Source organism: Brachyistius frenatus, unplaced genomic scaffold (genome assembly GCF_029030835.1).
Source record: "Brachyistius frenatus isolate BFR_SWC_R1_liver_20210118 unplaced genomic scaffold, ASM2903083v1 Contig_52, whole genome shotgun sequence".
Lineage (NCBI taxonomy): Eukaryota > Metazoa > Chordata > Actinopteri > Embiotocidae > Brachyistius > Brachyistius frenatus.
The window spans coordinates 652,397-670,113 of record NW_027210651.1 but is presented as its reverse complement, the minus strand read 5'-3'; the positions used below and the strand labels follow the sequence as shown (position 1 = coordinate 670,113).

The 17,717-nt window shown below is 40.3% G+C and overlaps 1 pseudogene; it reads right to left on the bottom strand.

The window, feature by feature from the left end:
• Nucleotides 1–880: 880 nt before the first annotated feature.
• LOC138624551 (uncharacterized) lies at nucleotides 881–1,928 on the bottom strand (annotated as a pseudogene).
• Between the last annotated feature and the right edge of the window lie 15,789 nt (nucleotides 1,929–17,717).

The following is a 17,717-nucleotide window of genomic DNA, read 5'->3' as shown; positions in this document are numbered from 1 at the left end:
AGGATAAACATGTGACTGCTTCCTTAAACTTGGCCACGGCATCATCTGACAGACATCTTCTGTAGTGGGATTTATTCCCACATGCTGTGTAGTCCATTATTGTAACTTCAAATGTTAATAAGAAGTGGTCCGACAAAACTGGGTTTTGAGGAAATACAATTAAATTGTCAGTTTCCATCCCGTACGACAGAACCAGATGGAGGGTGTGGTTACCACGGTGACGGGGTTTATTTACATTCTGAGAAAAGCCTCCATAATCTAATAATGAACTAAAAGTAGAACTGAGGCTGTCGTTGTCAACATGAATGTTAAAGTCTCCCACTATCATCACTTTATCTGAACTCAGCACTAAATCTGATAAAAAAAAAGTCAGAGAATTCAGTTAGAAACTCTGAATAAGGACCAGGTGGGCGATAAACAACAACAAATAGAATCGGCTTCTGTGCTTTCCAGTTTGGGTGCGAGAGACAAAGAGTCAGACTCTCAAATGAATTATAACTAAGTTTCGGCTTTGGATTAATTGATAAACTTGAGTGGAAGATTGCTGCCACTCCTCCTCCTCGGCCTGAATCTCTAGGAATATGATAATTAATATGACCGGGAGGAGTTGCTTCATTAATACTAACATATTCTTCCTTTTGCAGCCAGGTCTCTGTGAGACAGAGTAAATCAATCTGATGGTCAGTTATCAAGTCATTTACTAACAGAGATTTAGACGAGAGAGATCTGATATGTAATAGTCCGCTTTTAATTGTCCGATTTTTTTGATCCATTAATTTGGTAGGATCCATTTTTATTACATTTTTATTGATACATCTTTTCTTGAGTTTTTTAAATAAAGGTGGTCTGAGTACAGACACAAGCTCTATAGGATGTTGAATGTTTTGGGTGAGTGACAGCTGTAAAGAAGCTGCAGAGGAGCGTGTAAGACTGCAGCTCTGCGTCCTGACTTCAACCCTGGATGTCAGGTTTTAGGGCTGTTAGGAGACATGGCCATATTTCTAGAAAGAAGAGCTGCACCATCCAAAGTAGGATGGATGCCGTCTCTCCGGATCAGACCAGGTTTTCTCCAGAAAGTATTCCAATTGTCAGTGAAGCCCACATTGTTAGCGGGACATCACCTCGACAACCAGCGGTGAAGTGAAGACGTACGGCTGAACATATCATCACTGGTCCGGTTAGGAAGGGGTCCAGAGAAAACTACGGAGTCCAACATTGTTTTTGCAAAGTTTCACACCGATTCAACATTAACTTTAGTGACCTGCGATTGGCGTAACCGGGTGTCATTACTGCCGACGTTAATAACAATCAGACTGTATTTACGATTAGCCTTAGTCAGCAGTTTCAGGTTTGATTCAATGTCGCCCGCTCTGGCCCCGGGAAGACATCTGACTCTGGCCCCGGGAAGACATCTGACTCTGTCCCCGGGAAGACATCTGACTCTGGCCCCGGGAAGACATCTGACTCTGTCCCCGGGAAGACATCTGACTCTGTCCCCGGGAAGACATCTGACTCTGGCCGCTGGTTTCACTAACTTCACGTTCCGCAAAATAGAGTCTCCAATAACCAGAGTTGGTTTCTCAGCGGGTGTTTCGCCCAGTGTGGAAAATCGGTTGGAGCCGTGAAGGGGTCGGTGGTGAACCGTGGGCTTCTGCTTGGGACTATGCCTCCTTCGTACTGCCACCCAGCCGCCCGGCTGTTCGGGTGCTGCGGTGGACCGGCTGACTAAGCCTGCAGCCCCGGGCAGCTGCGCACCCCCTCCCTGAGAAGCTCCTACGGCTATTTAGCATGGTGCACAGCCGCGATTCTAATTCTATGACCCTGGCCTCCAGAGCCCTAACTACACTACATTTATTACAGGTAGCATTATCATTAAGGGAGGCAGGGTCGTAACTAAACATGTCACACACTGAGCAGGAAAAACAAGAAGAGGTGGAGGGAGAGATTTAACAGTAGAATTGCTCAAGAAGAGCAAGCGTGAGTTTTAACGTGAGATTAGAAGAAGTGTGGAGAGACTTAAGATACGTAGAATTCAGGAAAAGAAGCTGAAATAGCAGAGAAGTGACACTAGTCACAATGTTTGTAGACAGGAAACGACGCAATGCGCTCGCCGTAACGTCAGACGAGATCAGCCAATCACCAGCTTCTGTTGGTTATGTGAAACGTGAGAAAAATCAATCAGATGATTATAGCTGTTATAGATGCAAAGATGGGCACAGGCAACACACTTAATGGATATCAGGTCACTTACCTCCCTCCTGTTGAGAACTATTAGTGGGACAACGCAGGATTATTGAGTTTCCCACTGAGATATTGGACACAGTGTCCAGGCTCTTGATTTCTTTCCGAGACTTTTTTCCAGCTATTCTTGTTCAACGTCAGCCCGTTACTACTGTACTCATCTTGTATGAACGATTCGTGAGGTAAAAAAAATACAGTGTATCGTATTAAGTGTGTACTTTTGAGGTGAAGAGTGAAAGTCAGTAGATCTGAGGATGTTATCTGTGTTGGACAGGTGCGACACGTCCTGTTAGAGAGATGAATGAAATAAGAAACTCGTATCAAATTAATCCGTGCAGAAAAATAGTCACACGGTGCATTGAGCTGGAACCTGTGTTGCTGTTGATACGACACCCTGATGAGTATTTGTAGGCATCCTGGCTAGTTTAGTTTGACATTCTCTGAGAGCTGTCTGTTCTCAAACAAAGATTAGCAGGAAAAAGCATGCGCATCATGCTGAATCCCCCCCCGAGGTAAGCTTTATTACGCGTCTTCGATTTTGAGGCTCGTCGTCTCCCAGTTCGGCTTCTCTTTAATCGACAGCAGCCGTGTTTGTGAAAGAGTCTTTGTCTCTTGTACGTGAGGCTTTTGTCTCTTTCCGTCATTGTGTGGTCTTTCTAATGCAAGACCAAACAAGGATGCGGGGTAAAAATGCTGCTCTGACAGAATAAGTGCTGATACTGTAGATGTGAAAGGTCAGCAGTGCGGAGGGTCGTTAGGACTTCAGCCGTCCCATGTCAAAGTGATTCCCTTTGATGGACTTCGGGGAAACCGAGAGAGGCTGGTGTGGAGGCATGCCCACGAGCAGACGGACAAACATATCGCAAAACAGGCCGGAAACCACCGTGACAGTCTGCCTGTGTTTACATAAGTGTAAACACAGGCAGACAGCAGCCAGAGAGAAAGTGGTACGCTAGCAGACCATCAAATAGGCTCATTCATCAAAAAGACTGTGAAACTCAGGTCAGGTTTTTGGATGACGTTGACAGTATTTTCTTCTTTCTGTACTTTTGTGCAGAAGGTAACAGATTATGATGAATGGGCTGTCTTTTTGTGGAAAGAGAAGTCCAAGAAGAAAAAAATGCCAGTGTGCCAACAAATGCATGCAGGTACTTTGTATTGTTTTGATCTAGTGTGAAGTCTATTTTAATAGCGAAAAATTCCAAGAGGTTGACACTGAGCAGAAATAATGAGACTGTCAAAACTCAACCAAGACCTCTATTCTTTCCATCTTCACTCTGTAGGAAATGAAGGGGGAGGGGGGCAAAAGGCAAAAATGCCTTTTTACATATGTAATATTGTCACGATATCAGACAGAGACCAAGGATTTCTGCACCTGCAATGGTGAAGTTTTCAATTAATCTCTTAACTCATGCATTTGGAATAGCAATGGTGTGCTTTGTATCTTCTGTTGGCACAAGTTGGTGATTACTGAGTGCATCTATGCATTTTTAATCTGAAATCATTTCAAATTAAAATCAGAAACTTTATGTAATTACAGTTTTTTTTAAAAGTGACCTAAAAACTGTGAAAATACCTAATTTATTTAGACATTGTTATCCAAAGTTATCCTCAAATATTTTTTTAATTTCCTACACTGCCCTCACCAATAGTTTAAGTTCATTTCACAAGGATCCCCATTAGAGATCAGACAATGCTTAGTTTTATTTGGAACTATTAGACCGGTCGTTTTGGAAGCAGACAAATGACTAGTGACCTTTAGTGATATTTAATTTAAGTATGATGACTGACTGACTGACCTTGTTGTTTATGTCAATGCTGGATTAATGCCTTCAGGTCGTGTCTTTTTTTTTTTTTTTTTTCACATCACTTGATATCCTGCATAGACAAATTTTGTTTACAGTGACCCACATCCTCAGTCAGAAGCCAAACACCTCAGAGCACCAACTTCACCGTCAGCGCCTCGTGGCAGGCTAATATCTGCTAGACCCACAAACTGCATGGGAGGTAATAATAAACACACGCTATTTTTTACCTCTGTTCTATCAGTGCATTGGAAGCTGGAATCTTGAGTGTATTGTTATTCAGAAAAAGAAACCCAGATAAGGTAATAGCAGAGTAATACTGTAGCTGTGTGATCTACGAGGTGGCTGGTGTGGAGGAGAGGCTTGAGGAATGAAAGAGAAAAATAATACACAGGACGTTGGGAGGAAATAACCTCTCTCTGATGCATCGGTTGGTCATTCCTCATACTGTAATTACACTGATCTTTGGGTTCCCATTCTGTCTGAAATTTGACCACAGCCCACAGGATAAAACATAAAAAATTGAAAATCTTAAAGGAGTCTCACTTAGGTTTTTATATTTGGGGGAAAATGCATGATTAACATCTTCATATGTCCAACGCTAAAGAGGCTTTTGGAGATCTCGGACATATTTTCTTATATTAGTATTAAGTTATTACCGCCCCTTAGGCTGCAGCAGCTCGGCCCTCAAACCATTAGGATTCACTGTCGGAGACGAAGTCAGAGAGGCATGTTATTGTAACTCCACCATATCCGTTTATGTTTCATTAAACAGCTTTATATAATAGATTCTAGGTCAGCGATGGATGGAGATATATGAGGAGCATCAATAATAAAGGCGCAGTCGTTGATAGGCAGACAAGTGTGTGTGTGTGTGTGTGTGTGTGTGTGTGTGTGTGTGTGTGTGTGTGTGTGTGTGTGTGTGTGTGTGTGTGTGTGTGTGTGTGTGTGGTCTGTAGCCACCCCAGAAAAACCTGACACACTCGCCTACTGTATCCACAGTCAGACGAGGCCTCCCCTCTGACTTTTGCATTCAGCTTTGCATGATGATTACATCCGCTCACCAGCACACTTCACTGCTCTTAAGCCAGTGGGAATGCCAATAGCCAGATGGGTTGAATGCGTTGACACGCAGTTAAGTCCACCGGAGGGTTCATTACACTGAGGAGACAAGACAGGCCTTTAGTTCATGTCAGCCACAGGTAACCTTCATATATTACCATGCCACTGCCTCAAGTCAAATGTACAAGACAGTGCCAATGGGCTGTTAATTTATCCACGACTGGTGTTGTTGTTGTTGTTACAAACAAAATTTATTTTGTTTTTTGCCGACTTGCATCTGGCTCACATCTGCCTCTAAACCATGTTTCAAGATATTGTTTGATGGTGTTTTGAAGCACTAAGTGAAACTCCAAAGTTAGGTTTGACCAAGTCAGGTACTTAAAAAATGCACATTAAAGACTAAATTAATGAGGAGAGCTTCTGAGAAACATTACAGTCACACAAAAGACCAGGTTACAGGGCGAGATTAGGTAAAACAGGCAAATTAAACATAGAAACGATGTTCGGCGCAAGCAGCAACCAACAATGATGTCACCCCCATTGGTTTGTGAACTGCGTTATGAAGCCTTAAGTTCATATGTTGGTTGTCACCATCAATAACATGCATATAATGTAATGACTTTATATTTCACGAGAGAAGGTGAATTCATTTTTCAGACCCAGAAGCTACGTCCACTTTTACATATGGTTTATGGTGGAACTCAATCTCCTCACACAACTAAAGGTCACATTGTGTCATTTTCACTTAAATCAGACTTTGAGTCAAATTATATTCAGGGCTGTGTTGCTGCATGCAGTCAGTTCAGTCCTCGTTATGCACATGCATCCACATAAAAAGCAGGTTTAAAAGCCATTTATGGTGACACCAGGTCACTGCAGAAAGCTGACTGTAACCCCATTACCGGCAGCGAGTGCGTGTAACCACACTACACCGTGTTGAATTCAAATGAACGCATTGAAAAGCCACTACCATATGTATTTATGATTCTGTAGGCAAACAGCACACACATGGAACATTTTCATCGGAAATTGTTGCTGCTGCATTTGCTTACGCATGCATGTTCACTTGTTTGTGTAACACCAGATTGAATTGATTCTTTATGTTCTACAAATCCAATTTACATTCAGGGATACCTCACAGCAAGACAGGAAAAGGATGGAGAGAAAACCTCAGTGAATGATTTGGTGTATTTATAGCTTGTCCCTCAGTCAGTTCCCACTGCAGGATTTGGTCTCAAATCCATGTCTCGCTGTGATTAAAGCTTTTTGTTTGCGAGTCATGTTGTCACAGCGCGACATTTTGTTTTAAATCACGACCATCTTTTGTTTTCATGGGGCATCACAGGGATGAAATCCAGCAGTTTATTCAGCCACAAAGAGAGATCTCTGTTAAGATATTGTAGGTTGTTGTGACTGCCCCCCCAGAGAAGTGCTCGGCTCCTCTCGCTCTCTCTCGCTCTCTCTGCTGGTTTGATGATGATCGGAGGTAATTTTAAACAGCCAGAACCAATAACGACGAGGATACAAGTTCCGCGTCTGAACAAATCCCCAAAGAGGTGAAATAGCTTTTCAGAGTGCTGCTCACAGTGTGTTACAGTATATAAACAACATTTATCTGACTGTTTCGTGTGCTGCTTTCAGATGGAGTCTTCATATCCAAAATGTAGCTCTAAATGTTTGGGGATTTTTGCTGCGCGGGACCTTTAACTCCATATCAAACCATGGATGCTCGCAACACATCAAATACCGGACTGAATTAACTAAGTTTTCAACGATAAATCTTGCTTTGAGTTTACCAAATGCAGCAAGATCAATGAAGTTTTTGACCCACTGAAATTCTGCTTCTTTTTTTCTTTTTTTTTCTTTATAAATGCATGAACATGGCAAATACCACAGCAAACTAATCAATCTGGAACAAGTGGAGATACTTTCAACTTTCCAAATTTTAAATTGGATGCAAGCGATACGCTGCAGCAGCTAAAGATCATCATAGTTTGTGCTGCATTGAGGGGTAACACAAGTCCCTTCCCTTGTCTTCTTCCCTCGTGTTTTTGGTTTGGTCTGAGTGGAATCCTAAAAAGAAGACAGGAAATTTGTCTCTCTTCTACTTTCCAGCCACAGCGGCAGTCTTTTTGCCCTTTTGTTGTCTTTTTGTTGTTTGTTATGGCAGTCTTGTTGTAGTGGCTTTATTTTTGTTCGTTTTAGTTTTTATAGAATGAAGTTAAAGGGGAGACAACAGCTCCAATGACCAGCTGTGGGTTAGTCTGAGTGGCTTTCCTTGTTTTGGTTCATTTTGGCCCTTTGGAGTTGACTGTGATTAATCTTTTTGCTGTTTTTTTGTTGTTGTTGTTTTTTACCAATAACTTTAATGTTTTTGTTGCAGCCTGGCTGTTTCAGTTATGTTGGACTAAAAAGCCTTTTTTTTGGGGGGGGGGGATCTTAACTTTAACAGCAATCTGTTAATGATTTTTACGACCCCCAAAAAGGGTCTGTCAGTCAGTTTTACAGCTTCCACTACTATTAATACACTTAGAAAACCCTAAGAAAAAACTAAGAAAACACTTTAGGTGATATTTCAGGTGAAATTTCCAAAGGTGAACAAAAAAATTCAGACTTCCCACATCAATTGGAAGGCAGTATTAAAGCTGGGTGAAGCTCTCCTGACCAATAACACTGACAACAGAATAAGTTGTTCCACCCTGAGTAGGCACAACAAGATTTAAAACAAAAAAACAAAAAAAAACAGGGGAGTAAAAGAGATGTCAATCAAGCCTAGTTCACATTTCCTTTGATTCAATCGTATTTATTCAAATCGTTAGTTTAAAGTCTAAATGTTTGTCAAAAAGTGTAAGAAGAAGAATAAATATTCTTTTAGAGTTAATAAGAAAACTAAGTCTCAAAGTTCTGACACTGGTTTATGTGAAATGTTTAAAACACAAGCACCACCTATTACCAGTGGTGTGAGACAGAGACGATAGTCTTAACCCCAGTCTGCCGTGTTTATGGTAATTATCCCCAGTAATCATTATTGGTTTTTTCAGGGATCTTTACAACAGTAAATGCTCCACGTATCTGTAACTGCAGAATATGATCGTCACGTCACATGTTTGTACATTCATAAACTAAAAGAGAGATTTACAGCCTCTAGGGTGGAGCCAGGTCGAGGCAAACATGCAGTGAATAATAAAACCCACAGCTGCACATTACAATGAACAGAAAGCGTCTGGGCTCTAAATGTTTGATCACTTCATTTTCATTCTCTCTGCATCGGGGGCAAAGGTGCCAATTTTCTCTGATACTCTGGCTTGGTGAGTGACAGCAGATGGGTGTGTTGATTAAATGAGAGCGATCAAGGAAGGACACTCTGCTTCTCAACAATGAAACAACACTCCACATTTTAACTGATCAATTCACACAATTAAGAAAGTTAGAATTATTCAAAACAAACATAAGTTGTCAAGAGATGATGCATGAATGTTGGTTTAAACTTTTATGGTCTATTTAAAGCATACTTGTAGAGGCTAAACAATTGATTTCATTTTACAAAATGTGAATAAATACTCTGGTGCATATGCAATTAACTGCAACCTTTTAAGTAACCTAGAAATACAACATTAGAGTATAATACGCCTCCTAGGAACTGTCATCGTACTTCAGATTTTCAGTGAAACAGTATTGTGGTAAACTTTGGGCACTTTGTGTTAAAAGGGCGATAGCTCTCCCACACACGTCTTTCTATACTGTTCCAAACCCACACAAATTAAAGCTGAGACCTGGCACTTTAACACAGCATTCATTATTTAATTTCAAATTGAAAGGGTCTGGAGCCGTGAGGGAGGAACAAAAACTGTCCAAATACTGACAGAGTGGATTGAACGTTGAAACACCATCACCAATCAGAGCGGAGGATTCAGTAAAGCCATGAACAAAAACCCCATCTGGAGTTGGTTTAAACAATGCACACTGCTACATTTATCCATTATGTCCTGCAAGCAGCTTGACAGGATGTAATACAAGACTGCTCAGCAGCACTTACTGTATATGTCAGCTTTAATGTCAGTTTAAGAAGAAGAATTGAGTCAGAGAAATATGCTTGATGCATCCGCTGTCGTGCTGAGTTTTACAATGAAACTAGAAGTAAAAATAGGAAATAAATACAAAGTTTTATAGATTAAAATGAACCTCTTATTCCCCAACGACAGATTTTTCTTGACTCAAGGACAACTTCCAGTAAAAAGGATGACAGCTTGTTAATGAAAGAAGAGCCTTGAGGGATAAACCAAGGACAGCAGGGAAGGTTGTAATTTCCAAATTGGGAGTTTTGTCCCACAGAACAGCCTCTTAAAAACAAATCATGAAGGAAAGGAACACATTTATAAGTAGTTTGGGGGGAATACAATTGTAGCTGGCTGTCATCTGTCAAATTAATGTTTACAGTTTCAAAATGTTTAACAGGATGGTTTTTGTATAAAGTAAAATAATGTGTCATTGTTGCATTTAGGTTGAGGATGAGTTCGGGACATTTAAACCTGAATGAAAGTAATTTCCATTTTACAGTGAAGATTTGGCTGCTGTTTGCCTGTGATAACCCTTCGGATGACACCAGCCTCCACGGGGTCCTTTCAGGAGGCACTCAACCAGAAAGCTTCAGCTGAGTGAAGCAACTTGGGAATTTTGCCAAAAAGCGGCAATGTTTCGTTTTGCCGTTTCCCACTGTAAAAAAAAAATGTTGACGAGAAAGAATTGGAATGAAAAAATAAATTAATAAAAGTCAGCATAACATAAAAAATAACCTTTTAGGAGAGACAATGGAACAATATCTCAGCTCGGCTGCTCTTGAACGAATGGGGATTATATTCAACAGTTTTCTTCCTTCTTCTGGCCACTTGTCAAAGATGTTTCCTTAAATTTTGCAGCCTGAGTGTTACAATATTAACTCAGGTGCACATTTTTATTTAGTTTTGCACCTATCTTTACCAATATATGTACATGTATTTTGGTGGTTAAATCCAAATTCGTTATGATTGTTTAAAATGAGATTATGCATTGAGGGTAAATCATAGACTCTATATAAAAAATGGATGTAGCTTTTGGGTCTGAAAAGGTCAATATGGAAGTGCCATTAACTGCAATACCACTAAGGACCACTAAGGGTTGGCTCCAAAAATGCTGTGGCTGCATAGATTCCCATTCAACTTCTGTCGTGAATTACAAAGTCAATATATTTTTTCCATAAGTTATAATGATGTCATTCACCAAATTCACTTCTACTTATTAGTTTTCTGGCGGTCAATCTGAAAATAATCTCATCGTTATTTAGATATTACTCCAGTATGTTTGGGGTAAACGTCTGTCCATTCATAGATTCCTCTTGCTGGCTTGTATTGCACTTACAGTAACATAACTCTTTGTGTGTACCATCCCCCAAGGCGATGCTAGGGAAATCATTGCAGTGATATCCATAATTTACAAAGTATTTTGTTTTGACACAGTATCTGGAGTTTGAATCAGGTGGACCAGTAATGCAGCAGGGACTTTGTCTTTTTGAAGCTGATACAATATCTGCAGCCACCTCAAATAAGATGGTTGAGGGTCAGTGTGTTACACAGAGACACACAGATGTTGATGGACATGCAATCTGTGGATGAAATCAGTTATGAGACAGTCTCTTTAACCAACAGGTCATTCTCTCAGCCACAGTTTTACCTCAGATCTGACCAAATCTGTCTTATGGACATTTCTTCAGCTCATTCCTCATTAAACCCCTTTTAATACTTCACACTCTAATCACTGGATTTAAAAAAGGAAATCCTCTGCACCAAATATGTCACATTCAGTTTGATCAAGCTTAGTGCAGAGGGCAGAAATGAGCTATGACTTTGAGACTTTAAGCTGCTCGCGACAATGAATCCATAATTACTTTAAGGTACGCTGAAAGGTTTCCAGTGACCTGAGACAGAGAGTGACCATTTCTGGACACAGTGGGTGAGATTAATGCAGTTGAATTGATACAAGGTGGTGCTTATGTCGAGTGCAATCTACATTAATGACGGCCTGTTAAATGCGTCATTAATGAGAATCAATATTCACTAGTGAAGCCTATGTATTTCAAATTGGCTGAATAATTTAGAGCATGTATTGCCTTTTAAGAGGAAAAACAAAGTACAAACAGGACTTCTGGCAGCAGTGGATGTTCACATCTCCGGGGAGTCTTAATCTGTTGTTCAATGTTGTTGCAAAATTTGAGTCTTAAGAATCAAAGTCCCCAGATTCAGCAGCACATTGTTTCAGAGTCTGACAGCAACAAACAAACCCAAGGTCATTCGATCGCAACAACACAGAGGAGGTGTTTTTCCTTTTTTTTTTTTTTTTTTTTTCGTGGCAACTTGACTACAGAGAATAGAGATGTCAGCTCACATAGATGTCCTTGGCTAAACTTTATTGGAACTGTCTTACTCTAGACAGTATGACCAGCTGGCACTAAAAATGAAAAAAATAAATAAATAAAACAAAGCTTTAAAATTCCACCTGGATTTTAAAGTTTCCTTACAGTTCCTTTGTCTTTCCTGTTCACATTGTAGCTCAACATAACAAGAACTAAATCCTGCTTTAATCGTTATTTGTGCAATTTTAAGATGTAGTCTCATGGTAACTATCTGGCTCCAAACTACTGTGACAAAAGGAATCATCTCTCCAATTTATGTTTGTTGGTACGATTACTGGCTTTGTCTTTATCTAAAATTAAATCTTTTAATTATACTGGTTTGGGTATGTGTGCACCAATCTTCTCAACAGTCACAACGCCTGGCTAACATTTCTTATGGAGAGAGAAATTAGGAAATGAACAGCCTGCAATCATATGATCTTCAATCATCTTTCAATTATCAATGCTTTCCATGTGAGCAAGGTGACACACCACAGGGATCATACACTTTCATGTACCATACATCTAGTTTCACTGTATGGCCAAAAGTATGTGGACACTTGAATAAAGTATTTTGACACCAACATATTACACCAGCCTGTGACTGCAAACCTGACTCTGAAAATGATCAATTATATCAAAGTAAGCCTTATGTTCAGTATATAGTTCAAAGACCTGCAAATATGCTTCACTTTAATATACAGTTAACAAGGAAAACCTTTTTCATGAGATTTGGCAAACCCATTTTGACAAATGAGAACCTTCACCTGACCTGAGACAGTCTCAGCTGCTGCTTTGTGGCTTTGTCACTGATGGACCTACATGTATTCAGACAAAAAACTATTTCAAAACTGCTTTGTTATGTTTAGGACAAGATCCTGCTTTTAGGCACCAAAACTACTTGGTTAGGCTACAGTACCAATTACTTAAAAAATGTTACACAAGGTAACATATAGTATATGTGTCAATGCACAGACTATACTGTATGTACTCGACAGAAAGGCTGAATCATCACCAGTTATTGCGATGGGAGCTATGGCGAGTCTGAAAGTAAGCAAATGAAGTCCCAAAAAACACATCACAGTCACAATATAACATCAGGGAAATACAGACAGAATTAATTAGATTGGCAGACCAATCAGCAACCAGTGGACTTAAAAAAGTCCTGCAATTGATCTTTTCAACCAACCACAACCTTTCTCCTCACGGGGACTTTGTCTTTCTTTATTTCTTTGTCACCAGACTTCTTTCTTTGCTCACTGAAACCTTGGTGTTACCAAATCCACACACCAGTCGTTGCATCCTAACTGGTTCATTTTGAAACTATTGGAGCTGAGTTTAACCAATCAGCACTGATCACGGCAAAACTTTACCTCTGCAACTACATGTAGAGAAAAATGCTTGACTTCAACGTCACCGCATTCCAGCTCGAAATTCCTCGCTACTTGCTTAGCGTTGCTCCAGCTGTTGGTATTGCTTCATATAGCACCACCACCTTCACCGTTGGAACTAGATTTCCAAAACAAATGCTTAACCTCAAGGTCATCACATTTAGCCTCCTCTACTGGTTGCTGATTGGTCTGCCAATCTAATTAATTCTGTCTGTATTTTCCTGATGTTATATTGTGACTGTGATATGTTTTTTGGGACTTCATTTACTTACTTTCAGACTCGCCATAGCTCCCATCGCAATAACTGGTGATGATTCGGCCTTTCTGTCGAGTACATACAGTATAGTCTGTGCATTGACACATTCTGTAAATCACCCGGGTCCCACACTAAAATGCATTGGGAAAATAAAGTTATTCCAGTTGGTCACCTACTTTAGGTAATCCAGACATTTTTCTCCATGCCATATCCTCCCGCTCCTCCGGGGTGTATTCCCAGGCCAGATGAGAGATATAATTTTTATAGTGTGTTCTGGCTCTGCAGAAGGGGTCTCCTGCCAGTTGAATATACTCAGACAACCTCTAAAGGGAGATATCCTGTAGGCATCAACTGCCTGAATCACCTCAACTGATTTATTTTTGAGGCAAACTTTCTTTGAATATATCTGAGCTCCTCAGGTGAGTTCACACGAAGAAACTAATTTCAGCCGCTTTACATCAATCTGTCACTCAGTACAAAATGTGCAAATGGGAGTGCCGGAACACAAACTGAGAGCTAAGCTTTCACCACTCTCCGGTAGACGGCTACATTACTGTTAACCTCACACAAATCTGCCTGGGGATCTCCCACTCCATCCTCTGTTTTCAACACGGAAAGAGCAGCCACTGTTAGCCAACAGAGTGCCATGGCCTCACCACTATCACTTTACAGTTTAAAGCACACTGAAGATTATTGCACGCTGCACCATTTCGATTATTCTCACCTGGAGTAAATTTTGGCCAAACAACAAAAAAGAGCCGCAGACTAAAACTATACAAACAACAAGAAGTTCTTCAATTCTTTACTCGAGTACCAACACAAACATGGAAAAATACTTGATTATTGACAGAAGCCGTGCATGCAAAATATTCTCAGTAAAATATACATACTATGTCTAAAAAATATGAATCCTGCAGTAATATTTCCCTTTAAGTTATTAGATTGTTTGTATACATAGTGATGCAACAATTTCTAATGTAATGTTGATATGGATCTAGTTTGTTTACTTTAGGTACAGTTTGTCAGTTGAGTCCTGAAGGTCAGGTCCCCTGCAAAGAGCCACAAGATAAACCTTGTTGTCAAGACATTAATGTGTGAGGAAAGAAGGAAAACAGGAACTTCTGCCACACAAATCTGTTTTCATTTATACTTTTATTTTTATTTTGCTGCTTTGTGAAATATTGGATCAGTTTTGGGTGCAAACTTTTTTACATATAATGAAGCCATTTGAGAAGTTTAGAGAGGCAATATCTCTGATGAACCAAGACATCTGAAACAAACAGTGCCAAGCAGACAATCTCAAGATAAATGGTTGTTGTGATTCACCGCTTTAATCTTGGCAATGTGCTATATTTTATACACTTATTATAAAAAATGTTCAATGCCAAATGTTAATCTGTATGTTATAGAAAAGTAGTGGAGTATAAATCATAAAGAATTGGAGAAGTATAAGATTACATCTAAATCAAGTAAAGTACCTAGAAATTAATGAATTTCTTGAATAATCCACGCAGTTACTTTGCAGTGGCATATGTCCACAATCTTTTGAACAAATAGTGTAAACGTGCTTTAAAAAGAAGTCGCTCTACATCTGTATTTAATTGTTTTCATACCCACTTGAATGACAACCCTAAAGCCAAAGGCAGAGGAGTATTTGATGTGTTTGAGCACAGCTTTAAACTGATGAAGAAGACGTCGCATGATGCCTGGCAACAGATGACTCTCACACAAACAGAGCAGAGACAAAGAGGAATGGCTAAGTAAAAGGACGAATTCAGGACGAAGTCTCCAGCCTCCAGACAGATACATGTGGGATGGAGGGTGATTATGCTTTAGAGTGGTGGAGGGATTTTATTGCTGACTCTTGGTGTGTGGTTTCACTCGTGGACTTGACAGATTTATACTTGGCCTGAAGGGAGATTTTCTTCTGCTGACACGTGGCTGTTTGGTGGATTTTTTTCTTTTTTCTTCTTACAATGGAGAAAGGAATTAATGTGGTGTGTTTCGTAAGGGTTTATATATATTCAGCAAGAGAGGCACCGCTATCACACATGTTGTCCCCCTGACATCCGACCTGCTGTTTCCATAGAAACGATATAAGTGCCAAGTATGTTTCCTTCCAATCTGCCCCCAGGAAATTGGTCCTTTTCTTCTTCTGTGGTGAAAACAGGCCAATAAAAGTTTGCTTTCTCTATGACAAGAAGGGGTTTTTTTTCAAAGTAAACTTTCATCAACATCATCATCATCAGGAGAGACTCAGTCTGAGTGAAGGAATGCAATATTTGATTGCCAAGTGCAAGAACAAGAAGAGAAGTATCAGGGATGGGAAAGAGTTTGGGGACTAGGCCCTGTTGTGATGTCATGATATTTAAGGGTGGTTAGATGGTGCGTAGAACCACCTCTATACACACACACACACACACACACACACACACACACACACACACACACACACACACACACACACACACACACACACACACACACACACACACACACACACACACACACACACACACACACACACCACCCCGGGGTCACACTGATGGTGGTAATAATTACATACAAATAAACAAATCTTTCAATTGAAATGACAAAATTTATCGTGATACATTTGTGCCTCATTCATTGACATTGTGCAGGTGAAGCCCAGAGGGACCCCCGACCCCTCGAGTCTCTGCCTGGTGAACCCATTCTGAAACCCATCTACGGTGTTTTGGACTAACAATCTCAGCCCCAACTTTCTTCATCCAAACTGTCGTGCATGTCGTACAGATGGTGACTCCAAGATTTAAGAGCAACCGGCGGCTCCCCGTAGCGCGAAGGTTCGCAGGGAGCACAGCCTTCAATAAACATCTGCTTTGTTTAGCTCCTACTTCTGCAACTTATTTTTTGCTCTCAGCATGCTGTGGAGCTCACACTGGGCCAATCAGAGAAAATGTGAGCGACACAGAGAGAGAGAAAAAGGAAAAGCATGTGGTAAAAAAAAAACCTTCACAACATATTAATAGGCAGTTTAGCACTTAGATTTGGAATTCACGCCTGTCTCCGTGCTCCTTTTAACGCTTCTGCAGTTATCAAATCATTAATTAAGCTCATGTCGAACCTACCCAGAGAGGCCGGTGAGGGGAGAGAGAGAGAGAGAGAGAGAGAGAGCCGACTGCAGGCACCGGCGGCCATCTGCTTCCAACATGCTGATGTCACAGCCGATCGGTCCTAATAGGCTCTCTGTCCAGCCAGGGCCAGACCAAGCATGTGTTTCAGCCTCCCTCTGTAAAGTACCACAGAGACGGCGCTAAGAAATGTATGAGGTTCATTTGTTCAGACTATATCATACAGACATTCCCCATGAGAGATGATTGCATACCCCTGAAGTCTGCCAGAGAAGGTGAAAACTTTCTGAGAGTTTGGGGAGCAATTTGGAGCAATTCAACCTAAACTAAAGCTTGGAGTCATACAGTTTGAAAGCTCTGGTCTCAGCGTTTACGAGAGCCCCACATACTGCTCGTCTATTAATGTCTCTCGCTTATTGTCTACAATGGACAATCACTATAACAGCAGGAAGTGGATGTTTAAACTCAAGAGGTTCATATTCACAGCAACTTAAAAGACACAGGCATACACAAAAAAAAAAAATATACGAACAAATAAATAAAACACTGAGCAATCTGACAAAACAAAAATGAAGAAAATCAGCTCTATTTCTGCTGTCAGACTACAGAAAACCATCATCATTTACATAAACCAATACAGGGATGAAATGGAGCTCAGGACGGTGGGATTTTCCCAGATCGAAAGGCGGTCAGATGTATTTTCCCACGGGGAGGTCGAAACTTTCCCATTTACCAGTTGATCATGAACGCACCATTAGGTCAAAAGATTCCTGTTGGGTGGATTACTTCTTGAGTATTGTAGTAAAACCTCTCTGCATTTGTGGAGTAGAACGTCTGCGTTTGAATTTACAAGACTTTGTATAACTAGAAAATAAAATATATATAAAATATACATTAGTTTTGACAAGGCCTCTGTGAGGCTGTCAGTTAGTTTTAGCTAAGGTTTTCTGGCTGCCAATTAATATTAACATTCAGGAATAGCTTCATATTTTGTTTATCATATCACAATGTTTGAATCTATTCTTTAACATCAAAGCAGAAATGACGCAACTAAGTGTGAGAGAGCGTCATCTCGTCATCAAACACATAAAAAGTCTGAATCGAATTAATGACACAAAACTTTAGGATTTCGTAGTAGATAAGACCATTTGGGATGACAGTATGGGTGCCCTCCTTTCATGAAGACATGCACATCAACACTTATGGCTCTGCCAGGTGTTGGCAATCTGGATTTTTACCAAGTGGGATTAGAGGAAGGGGAGAAATGCTTGTCGGGTTGTTTTTTTTGTCTTTTCCTGTCAACCCTAACAACACCAACTTCAGCTTCAAAAATATCCTTCGAGTTACTGCAGTTAAATTTAAACTTAAAGTAGTAGTCAAAGATTTTACTGTTTGTAATGTTCCAATCCTTTTGATATCCGTATT